The 12432-nt window shown below is 47.1% G+C and overlaps 1 protein-coding gene across 1 annotated transcript in view; it reads right to left on the bottom strand.

Moving 5' to 3' along the window:
- Positions 1 to 11498, bottom strand: part of KIAA0232 (KIAA0232 ortholog) — a 102526-nt gene extending 91028 nt beyond the window's left edge. The window contains exon 1 of the mRNA XM_030920391.1: positions 11270 to 11498. The gene's annotated coding sequence lies outside the window, so the exon portion shown is untranslated. The remainder of the gene's footprint in view (positions 1 to 11269) is intronic.
- Positions 11499 to 12432: the final 934 nt, after the last annotated feature.

The raw sequence follows: 12432 nt of genomic DNA, 5'->3' as shown, positions 1-12432 counted from the left end.
TTTAGAAAGGAAGGAGGATTAATTGACTTACAGTTCCACATGGCTAGGGAGGCCTCACAATCATGGCGGAAGGCAAGGAGGAGCAAAGTCACATCTTACATGGACGGTGACAGTCAAAAGAGGAGAGTTTATGCAGGGAAACTCCCCTTTTTAAAACCATCAAATCTCGTGAGACTTATTCACTATCATGAGAACAGCATGGGAAAGACTTGCCCCCATGATTCAATCACTTCCCACTGGGTCCCTCCCACAACATGTGGGAATTCAAGATGAGATTTGGGTGGGGACACAGCCAACCCATATCAATCTGTATGTTTGATATGGAACGCATTCCAAGATACAAAGGTCAGTGTTTATTTAAATAATGACATAAAAACACTCTCTACCATGATTCCATTTTTTACAATTTATCTGTGGTCTTCAAGGGAAGATGAGTACAGGAAGGGAAGGGAGATGAAGAAAGAGACTTAATGTTCATGTTAAAAAACTGACTTGAGTCCAGGCATAGTGGTTTATGCCTGTAATCTCAGCATTTTGGGAGGCGGAGGCAGGAGCATTGCTTGAGTTCAGGAGTTCCAGAACAGCCTGGGTAACGTGGTAAAACCCCATCTCTACAAAAAATTTAAAAACTAGCTGGGTGTGGTGGCGCACAACTGTAGTCTCAGTTACTCAGGAAGCTGAGGAGGGAGGATCAATTGAGCCTGGGAGGCCAAGGCTACAGTGAGCCATAAATGTGCCACTGCACTCTGGTCTGGGTGACAGAATGAGACCCCATCTTGAAAAAAAAAAAAAAAAAAGGCTTTATAACAGCTATTTAAGTTCCAATGTTTTGGCAAATCATACAAAATATACTTTAACAAATTTAATTTAAACTTTAAAGTATACAAAAACAGGCTAGGCACGGTGGCTTACGCCTGTAATCCAACACTTTGGGAGGCCAAGGCAGGCAGACTGCCTGAGCTCAGGAGTTTGAGACCAGCCTGGGCAACATGGCAAAAACCCATCTCTACTAAAAATACAAAAGATTATCCAGGCATGGTGGCACACACCTGTAGTCCCAGGTACTCAGGAGGCTGAGGCAGGAGAATCGCTTGAACCCGGGAGGTGGAGGTTGCAGTGAGCCAAGATTGTGCCTCCAGCCTGGGCGACAGAGCAAGACTGCCTCAAAAAAAAAAAAAAAAAAAAGTATATAAAAACAAGAAACTCCTTCAGATGGTACTGGCAAAAGATTAAGAAAAATACAATCAGGACTCAATTATCTATGATGGTAACCAAAGAAAGCAGTGGCAAGGAAAACAACCAAAGAAAGAATTAAAAACGTGTCTACTCTATTTCAACTTTCTCTCCATTAAAATATTCAGGGAAAATGCAAGCAAGGAGCAATATACTAATCAGACATCTAAGAAAATAAAAGGCTTGCCTGGGCATGGTGGCTCATACCCACAGTCCCAGCACTTTGAGAGGCCAAGGCGGGAGGACTGCTTGAGGCCACGAGTTTGAGATCAGCCTGGGCAACATGGCGAAACCCTGTCTCTACAAAAGAAGAAGAAAAATTAGCCATGAGTGGTGGCATGAGCGTGCAGTCCCAGCTGAGGCCCGAGGACCACTTGAGCCCAGGAGGTCCTGGCTGTAGTGAGCTGTGATCGCGCCACTGCACTCCAGCCTGGGTGACAGAGTCAGATTGTGTCTCAAAAAAAAAAAAAAAAAAAAAACCTTTTTTAATTAAAAAAAAATTAAATAAAAAAAGGAAGGGCTTCAAAAAATCTCCAAACTGGGCAAACAATTTTGAAATAATTATAGCTGGTTTTCCTTATCTTCTCCCTATTCAACCAGGGGCAACACTGAGGAAGAGGCAGATATGGAGAAACCCTAGCAACATGGAAGCACTTGGGGAAGATGTCAGAAACAGAATTTCAATAGTCATTCCAAATACCAAACAGGAGGTTTCTACTGCTTAATGTATAGAACAAGATGTAAGATTAAAGTGAAAACATTCACTTTCCTGAAAATAACATACTGTATACTGAAAAAGTGACAATTTCTATTTTCCACTTTTTTTTTTTTAAGACAGGGTCTCGCTCAGTCACCTAGGCTGGAGTCCAGTGGTGCAATCATGGCTCATTGAAGCCTCGATCTCCTGGGCTCAAGTGATCCTCCTGCCTCAGTCTCCTAAGTAGCTGGAACTACAAACATGTGCCACCACATCTGGCTAATTTTTAAAATTTTTTTGTAGAAACAGGGTTTCACCATGTTGCCCAGGCACATCTCAAACTCCTGGGCTCAAGCAATCCTCCCACCTCGCTTTCCCAAAGTGCTGGAATTACAGGCGAGCCAGCATGCCTGGCCAATTCTCCAGATCTTCTTAAGCCATATGCAAAAAACCTGCTCATCTACAGACAGGTTTGCCTGTCTTCAGAATAATTTAGGACCACCATCATGAATCTGTTTATGCAAAAGCCCTCTCCAACTTACTCACAAAATTAATGAAAGAACATAGGTACAAGTTGAAAATGAGATGACTGGCCAGGCGTGGTGGCTCAACACCTGTAATCCCAGCACTTTGGGAGGCCAAGATGGGCAGATCATGAGGTCAGGAGTTCAAGACCAGCCTGGCCAACATGGTGAAACCCCATCTCTACTAAAAAATACAAAAAGTAGCCGAGTATGGTGGTACGCGCCTGTAATCCTAGCTACTGGGGAGTCTGAGGCAGAAGAATCACTTGAACCCACGAGGTAGAGGTTGCAGTGAGCCGAGATCACACCACTGCATTCCAGCCTGGGCGACAGAGCAAGACTTGGTCTCAAGAGAAAAAAAAAAAAAACTAAAAAAATACAAAGGCCGGGTGCAGTGACTAAGGCCTATAATCCCAGCTCTTTGGGAGGCCAAGGTGGGTGGATCACGAGGGTCAGGAGATCGAAACCATCCTGGCTAACATGGTGAAACCCTGTCTCTACTAAACAAAAAGTTAGCCAGGCGTGGTGGCAAGCGCCTGTACTCCCAGCTACTCAGGAGGCTGAGGCTGGAGAATGGTGTGAATCTGGGAGGCGGAGCTTGCAGTGAGCCAAGATTGCACCACTGCACTCCAGCCTGGGCGACAGAACGAGATTCTGTCTCAAAACAAAAATTAAAAAAAGAAAGAAAGAAAGAAAATTAGATTTTTTTTTTTATTTACACACACACCAGAAATAAGTATGTGGACATTGTCATAATAAACTAGCATATACAATCAACCAATGTATTCAACCACTAGTGTTCTCTCTACCTGTTCAAATTAATAGCTAAGGCCGGGCATGGTGGCTCAAGCCTGTAATCCCAGCACTTTGGGAGGCCGAGACGGGCGGATCACGAGGTCAGGAGATCAAGACCATCCTGGCTAACACGGTGAAACCCCGTCTCTACTAAAAAAAATACAAAAAACTAGCCGGGCGAGGTGGCGGGCGCCTGTAGTCCCAGCTACTCGGGAGGCTGAGGCAGGAGAATGGCGTAAACCCAGGAGGCAGAGCTTGCAGTGAGCTGAGATCCAGCCACTGCACTCCAGCCTGGGCGACAGAGCGAGACTCCGTCTCCAAAAAAAACCAAATTAATAGCTAAAAGCTGCCACTTACTGAGCACTTACTATATGCTGGGCCCTGTTCTGAGTATGTCACGTGGATTCATGAAGTTCTCATATAAAGTTATTCCAACTCTATCCTCCTCCTCCTGAAATCAGAGACTATAAATTCTCAGTTAATTCAGTCAAACATTTAACAAATGAGTACTATGTAAAAGACTATGTTGCACAGTAGAGGAAATTAGCAATGATTAAGATTTTCCTCTATAACTCTCAAGGAGCTTATAAACCAGGAAAAACCTTCATGTATATAAACAAGAAAGGTATAAGGAAAAAATAGATAAGTAGAGGTATCAGGCTAGCACTGTGTGAGAGAAAAATAATGAGTTAATTCTGAAAATCAGATTACAGAAGTAGAGTTAGCAGTATTTAAGCCAAGACTCCAAGATTCAGAAAGAGAGAGAAAGGTGGAAAGAATATTTCAGAGTAGTCTGCCAATAATGGAAGTGGCCAGAGGTCTTGTGTTGAAATATAAGGTGACAAGAAGAGATGCAGGCTGGGCGTGGTGGTTCATGCCTATAATCCCGGTACATTGGGAGGCCAAGGCGGGCAGATTGCTTGAGGCCAGGAGTTCGAGGCCAGTCTAGGCAACAGAGCAAAACCCCATCTCTACAAAAAATACAAACATTAGCCAGGCATGGTGTTACATGCCTGTAGTCCCAGCTACGAAGGAGGCCAAGGCAGGAGGAGGAAGGGCGGTGGAAGTTGCAGTGAGCCAAGAGGGCACCACTGCACTCCAGCATGAGTGACACAGCAAGACCCTGTCTCAAAAAAACAAAAACTAAAAAGAGATCCAATAAAAGATTAAGCTAAAAGTAAGAATTAGGCCAGACAGCAAAGATCTTAGAGTATTTCCTAACTCTTTAACATTAATTCTCAACCAGGGGAGGAGGGTGGTAGCACTTCCAAGGTAAAAATCTTCGGAGGAGAAAGCCCATCTATAACCTTATGAACAAAACTGCCACATCCCTCAGGTGTGATGGAACAGGGGAAAATGTTGAGAACCTCTGGTGTATATTTGGGAGAGGAGCCATAATATGATTTGATTTGCATATTAAATAATTCTGGCAATAGAACAGAGGAAGAGAGACCAGAAAAAAGAGAGGCCAGTTGGAGGACTACAGCAACTGTCTTCAAAAGGAGTAAGAGCTCCAGGGAGGGTAGTGGCAGAGGAAACAGGAAAGAAAAGAGTCAAGAGAAAGACTGATGGAAAAGACTCGTGGAAGCAAACCTGGTAAAAATCTGCTCAAGAAAGGATATCTCTAAAGGTTTCCAGGCTGGGTAACAAGCAGGACAAAAATGCTATAAAGCAAAATACCTTGTTACCTTATATCTGTGTAAGGATGTGCAGTACACAAAGCATAGCCACTTCAAATGTACTACAAAGCAAAAGGAGTAACTATTCTCAGTTCACAAATAAAGACTGACTTCCAAGAGAGATTTAACAAATGTGTCCACGGCCAAGAACAAACCTGAGTCTTTCAAATCCAGTTCCAATACTCTTTTAAGAAGCCCCCTCAAACACAATTGCTTTTGATGCATATAATCAATCTCCAAAAAAAAAAAAACTTTTAAAGAAAAAACATGTAATCTCTTGGGAATTAAATTATACTTCAAATATAAGGAACTTTTTTTTTTTTTTAAAGAGAGTCTTGCTTTGTTGCCAGGCTGGAGCACGATCTTGGCTCACTGCAACCTCTACCTCCTGGGTTCAAGAGATTCTCCTGCCTCAGCCTCCCAAGTAGCTGGGACTATAAGCGTGCTCCACCACGCCCAGATAATTTTTGTATTTTTAGTAGAGATAGAGTTTCACCATGTTGGCCAGGATGGTCTCAATCTCCTGACCTCATGATCTGCCCACCTCGGCCTCCCAAAGTGCTGGGATTACAGGCGTGAGCCACTGCGTCTGGCCAATATAAGGAATATTTTGAACCTTGTGCTCTGGTTCCCTCTACCCAAAAAACAGGCCGGTGATTTACAGTCAGCAATGCAGGTGCTGAATCTATTGCATTAGACCCTACAAGTTCAGATACAGATGGGAACGATGACGATTTTTACTTTGTATAAAATACCCCTTACTATGTGATGAAGTGAAAGGCCAAAAGCACTGTAAAGAGATATTCTAAATAGTAACGACACTCAACATGGAATGTTCTAAATAGCAACGACACTCAACATGGAATGTTCTAAATAGTAACGACACTCAACATGGAATGTTCTAAATAGTAACGACACTCAACATGGAATGTTCTAAATAGCAACGACACTCAACATGGAATGTTCTAAATAGCAACGACACTCAACATGGAATGTTCTAAATAGCAACGACACTCAACATGGAATGTTCTAAATAGCAACGACACTCAACATGGAATGTTCTAAATAGCAACGACACTCAACATGGAATGTTCTAAATAGCAACGACACTCAACATGGAATGTTCTAAATAGCAACGACACTCAACATGGAATGTTCTAAATAGCAACGACACTCAACATGGAATGTTCTAAATAGCAACGACACTCAACATGGAATGTTCTAAATAGCAACGACACTCAACATGGAATGTTCTAAATAGTAACGACACTCAACATGGAATGTTCTAAATAGTAACGACACTCAACATGGAATGTTCTAAATAGTAACGACACTCAACATGGAATGTTCTAAATAGTAACGACACTCAACATGGAATGTTCTAAATAGTAACGACACTCAACATGGAATGTTCTAAATAGTAACGACACTCAACATGGAATGTTCTAAATAGTAACGACACTCAACATGGAATGTTCTAAATAGTAACGACACTCAACATGGAATGTTCTAAATAGTAACGACACTCAACATGGAATGTTCTAAATAGTAACGACACTCAACATGGAATGTTCTAAATAGTAACGACACTCAACATGGAATGTTCTAAATAGTAACGACACTCAACATGGAATGTTCTAAATAGTAACGACACTCAACATGGAATGTTCTAAATAGTAACGACACTCAACATGGAATGTTCTAAATAGTAACGACACTCAACATGGAATGTTCTAAATAGTAACGACACTCAACATGGAATGTTCTAAATAGTAACGACACTCAACATGGAATGTTCTAAATAGTAACGACACTCAACATGGAATGTTCTAAATAGTAACGACACTCAACATGGAATGTTCTAAATAGTAACGACACTCAACATGGAATGTTCTAAATAGTAACGACACTCAACATGGAATGTTCTAAATAGTAACGACACTCAACATGGAATGTTCTAAATAGTAACGACACTCAACATGGAATGTTCTAAATAGTAACGACACTCAACATGGAATGTTCTAAATAGTAACGACACTCAACATGGAATGTTCTAAATAGTAACGACACTCAACATGGAATGTTCTAAATAGTAACGACACTCAACATGGAATGTTCTAAATAGTAACGACACTCAACATGGAATGTTCTAAATAGTAACGACACTCAACATGAAATGTTCTAAATAGTAACGACACTCAACATAGTAAAACTGCGTTTCCTGATGTTGTTGTTGGTACTGATGTTTATCAAAAATACTTCATCTGGGTCTTGTGTGGTGGCTCATGCTTGTCATTCCAGCGCTTTGGGAGGTTGAGGTGGGAGGATTGCTTGAGCCCAGGAGTTCGAGATCAGCCTGGGCAACACAGGGAGACCCCCATTTCTATTTTAAAAAAATGGTTTTAATCAGCTGAGCGTGGTGGTACACGCCTGTGGTCCCAGCTGCTCAGGAGGCTGAGGTGTGAGGATCACTTGAGCCTGGGAGGTTGAGGCTACAGTGAGCTGTGATCACACCACTGCACTCCAAGCCTGGGTGACAGAGCAAGATCCTGTCTCAAAAATAAACAAACGGCCGGGCGCAGTGGCTCAAGCCTGTAATCTCAGCACTTTGGGAGGCCGAGACGGCTGGATCACGAGGTCAGGAGATCGAGACCATCCTGGCTAACACGGTGAAACCCCGTCTCTACTAAAAAATACAAAAAACTAGCCGGGTGAGGTGGCGGGTGCCTGTAGTCCCAGCTACTGGGAGGCTAAGGCAGGAGAATGGCGTAAACCCGAGAGGCGGAGCTTGCAGTGAGCTGAGATCTGGCCACTGTGCTCCAGCCCGGGCGACAGAGCGAGACTCCATCTCAAAAAAAAAATAAATAAATAATAATAAAAAAATAAACAAAAAACTGCATGCGGAGACTTAAGCCAGGGTCAGAAAAAATAAAAATAAATATACTCTATAATATTAACATACTCTTTAAGATTGATTACAGACTTTAACTTTATTTAGCAAACATTTAAACACTTACGTTTAACATTAAGCACTTACGTTTAAACGCCTGAGCAAGGTGTTGGAGGCAAAATGATGAGATAGACACCACAGCCAGAGTTTACCATGACCAATTTATAATACAACATGATACAGATAATAATGAAGGAAGAATAGAGAACTATAATTGCAGAAAGGCATCATTCATTGTAATACGACTTCCAAAGGACTCCAGAGAGAAGAGAATATTTGATATGAACTTTTAAGGACTGGAGGGAGTGGGAGTGAGACAGGACATTCCAATAAGAGAAAAGAATATAAGCAAAGAAGGTCTGAAATAGCTTGGCATGTTCAGAGAACCAAGAGCAGTCTTGGTTTCACACTGGACAGTGTGGAAAGGGGACAAAGAGGACAAGATAAAGTACAGAGATGACTGGGGGCCAGACTGTGAGAGGCCTGCATTGTGATGCTGGTATCTCTGAATTCTAAGGTCCAAACCACAGGCAGTCTTAGAAGCTTGCTGAGCCAGAGGCTGACAAGATCTGAGCTCAGGAAAGATGACTCTGGCAGTCAGGCAAAGCATGGATAGGAAGGGGTGGGGAGGAGCCTGAAGACAAAGTTAAAGGCTTCAAGCCAAGCAAGCAATCTGAGGTTTTAATAATTACACTACTCGAGTATTTTAAAAGGGTTGGAATGTTGACGAAATTTCATGTCTTCCCTCCCGTGATCATCCCAACGATTCTGTGAAACAGGTGTCATCAATCTTCCCATTTTACAGATGAGGAAACTAGCTCACAAGCCATTAACTGCCAAGTCAAATGCTACAAAAACAAGGACAAAGCCCAGGCTCAGTACTTTTCCACACAATGAAAAATAAAGAACAAGAACAATCTAATTTCTTTTGAAGAGTGCTACCGTACAATAAAGCAGAGAGTAGGCTGGTTATATTACCCTATATTATCACTGGAAGTGTTAAAAATTCATCTAATCGGCCGGGCGCGGTGGTTCACGCCTGTAATCCCAGCACTTTGGGAGGCTGAGGCAGGCGGATCACGAGGTCAGGAGATCGAGACCATCCTGGTTAACATGGTGAAACTCCGTCTCTACTAAGAATACAAAAAATGAGCCGGATATGGTGGCACGCACCTGTAGTCCCAGCGACTCAGGAGGCTGAAGCAGGAGACTCGCTTGTACCTGGGAGGCAGAGGTTGCAGTGAACCGAGATCGTGCCACTGCACTCCAGCCTGGGCGACAGAACGAGACTCTGTCTAAAAAGAAAAAATCATCTAATTTTCTTAAATGTTTGCAACTTGTAAAACGAGCTAATCATCCTTACAACAGTTGGATTTGACTTATGTTAACGTCGTTAAAGAACTATACTTTTTCTCTAAAGCAAACAAAAAAGCACCTGCACTTTGAATTCTACTTCCCATGGACCTAAGTAATATTCTCCCTTCTCTTCAATGTTTAAAAACTGGCATATCACTGATGTAACGGGCTTACATAAAAACCATTATACCCAAAATGGAAGCCGTAAACGACTTCTTGATTAAAAATGCATTATTTGGCAAGTACAGCAATTGAATCTGAGTTATAAGATGTATTAATTGAAAGGAGCTTCTATAGGTATGCAAAGGCACAATCTAGGAAACAGGCTCCATCACAAGGCAGCGACATAGAGATTCTGAGACCTATTTAAGAATGGTTCAATCCGAAATAACTGATAGAAGAATATTTGACCTTGAGGATGCAGTGACAGATTTCTCCCCTCTCCTCCCCCGCCTTTAAATTCTAAGTCCATGAAATGGTCAAAGTGTTCTGGAACGGGTCTTATTTTGCACAGGAAGAATCTAGCTTGGGCATTTTACCATACAGTTTTATCCACAGCATCGCCTATTATCAAAACTACTTGTCCCTACTCCCTCACAAGCTTTCTAAGAGTTTTTAAAACAAGACCCAGAAATGTAAAACCCCTTCTTAGGAACTTGGGCAATAAGTCGAAGTATCCAACCCAGGTAATTATTAGCAAGAACCACATTTATTTTTTTTTTCCAAAGAATCTCGCATGCCTCCTCTCTGCTGAATCTCCCTCCTGTTTTTAACTGCGTTAAGTCTTCATGGCTTGCCTATAGAAGACAAAAACAGAAAGGTGGCAAAAAAGAAATCAAGACAGTTCTGCCATGATTTAGGGGTCTGTACCAAGAGTTCGGCAGGTCCTGTCATCTGCGCACCTGAATGCAAGCTGAATTCTAGGGCAACACGAAGCATTCCAACACGACACACACTGGTTTCTCCAGCGGGAAGAAGCAGAGCTCTGGAAATGCCGGCTGGAGACGCGTATTGTTGGAAAGGAGGCGGATCAAGCCCCGCAGCAACTCGGGGCGCGCCTTGCGCCCGGGTCTGCCGGGCGGCGCACAGGTGACTGTGGGCCTGTCACTCCTAGGTTCAGCTGTAACCTTCGCCAAACCTTGCGCAGCACCGGCCCCGCCCGCCAGGCCCGCCCCCCGCGCCGCGCCCCTCGCCATAGGCCGACGCGCCAGTCGCTCAGCCGGCCTCCCGGCCCCGCCCGCCTGCTGCCCTCCTCCCCCGCCCCGCGGTTTTCCCTTCCCGGGGCCCCAAAAGGACAATGCTGGAGGGGAGGGGAACGGAGGGGACGCGAGCGAGCGGCCCAGCCTGCCGGCCTGACCCCGCTGCCGGGGACGCCGGGCGCCTCCCGCCAGCCGAAGCTTTCCTCCCGCGCCCGCTTTCGGGGCTCCGCGTCCTATCCTCAAGTCTAAGCACCCCCGCCTCGTCTCTCTCAAAAGAGCTGCCCCGGCGCGGAGACACCTGCCCCAGGCAGGAGGCAACCGACGGCAACCCATTGTGCGGACTCATCGTCCGCTGCCCACCCGGGCGCACGAGCCGCAAGTCGGGGTCCCGGCGTCCTGGGGTCGAGGCGGGGGTCCCAGGGCCCACAGGTCACCCGCACGCCTGGGCACCACCAGGGTCGGGGCCGGTCAGGCCTCCCTCGGCTGACCCCGGAGCCATCAGCAGCGGCCCGGTCTCCCTTAGGCTGTCCCCGGAGCCATCAGCAGCGGCCCGACCTCCCTTAGGCTGCCCCCGGAATCCCCGGCGGCGGCCAGGTCTCCCTCAGGCTGGTCCCGAAGCCCTCGGCGGCGGCCCGGCCTCCCTTAGGCTGGTCCCGGAGCCCCCGGAGGCCGCCTGGTCTCCCTCGGGCTGGCCCCAAAGCCTTCGGCGGCGGCCCGGCCTCCCTCGCGCTGGCCCCGGAGCCCCACGGCGGCGAGCGTCCGGCCTGCCTGGGCCCGCGCCCACCCGGCCGAGGGGCTGCCCCGCGCCCTCCCTCCCCGCCGCCTGCCCGCGGTACCTGCCGAGGCTGCCGGGCGGCGCGGCGGCCGGCGGGGGCGCCTCTCTTCTTGATCCGAGGGGCTGCGGGCGGCTGCCGAGCGCAGGGCGGCCCTGGCCTGCGCCTTACGTAAAGCGGCGGCGGCGGCGGCGGCCCCAGCGCCACTCGGCGGAGGGCGGGAGGCGGCGCGCCGGGAGCCGCTCCGCTCCGTTACCCGGCAACTGGCCTCAGCGCCCCGCCAACCAGGGGCGCGCTCCATATCCTTCCGCCCGGGTGCCGGGATTACATCAGCGCCGGCCGAGCCCCTCCCCTGCCCCTCCCTCCGGCTGGGCCCCGGGCGCGCGCGGGCGGTGGGTCGCGGGCTGAAGACTCCGGGGGACACGCCGGGGCTGGTGCCTAGTGGGTGGGGGTCTAGGGCCCGGGACGCGCCGTGCAGCCTGGCGGGGGCGGCGGAAGCCGCTGGGAGGTGAGAGGGCAGGCAGTAGAGGGGCCAGGCAAGAAGCGGGAGCACCCCCCCCGTGTGCTGGGCGTCGGAGAGGAGACGCCGCCCGCAGAGGGGCAGGTGGGACTGCCCTCGGCGGAAGCCCCTAAACTCCGCCGCCGCGCCCCGCCCCCGGCCCGCGCTGGGGAAGTGGTGCTCGGAGTGCACGGCCCCGCCCGCGGCCCGGTACAGCCCCCGCCTTCCCGGGCACGCGCGCCACCTGACCGCGCCCCCTCCTCGCCGTGTCCTGGGATGGCTGGAGTAGGCGGTTTAAAGTAAAGACTTTAATTTTTTGTTATTGTTGTTAAGGAACCCAGAACACAAGCTAAAGAAATGTGACATGGCTCTTTAATTAAGTAAGCAAAAATAAATTCTGGAAGATTCGAAAGTGGAAACCAAAAATGTGCATTAACCTTTTAATCAAAGTGTCTTCACACCCACCTACCTTTCCTAAATGTGACTCCTAGGCCTGTTCTAAAAAGGCAGATAAGTATCATGGACCTGGAAACGGAAGGGAGATTACTTAGAGGAAACAGGTCCAGTGGGAGGAGTGACTTACCTGGGCTCATTGTTCATTTATGTAGCACCCACTAGGTGCCAGGCACTATGCTTTTCTGTTCAGAACCTGTAGGAGAAGTTCCTGCACCACCTCACGGGCTTGTGGGAGAAGCAGATGCTGAAACACTGGAAGGAGGTCATCTGC

Source organism: Rhinopithecus roxellana, chromosome 2, assembly GCF_007565055.1.
Source record: "Rhinopithecus roxellana isolate Shanxi Qingling chromosome 2, ASM756505v1, whole genome shotgun sequence".
Lineage (NCBI taxonomy): Eukaryota > Metazoa > Chordata > Mammalia > Primates > Cercopithecidae > Rhinopithecus > Rhinopithecus roxellana.
This window is presented reverse-complemented; position numbering and strand designations above follow the sequence as displayed.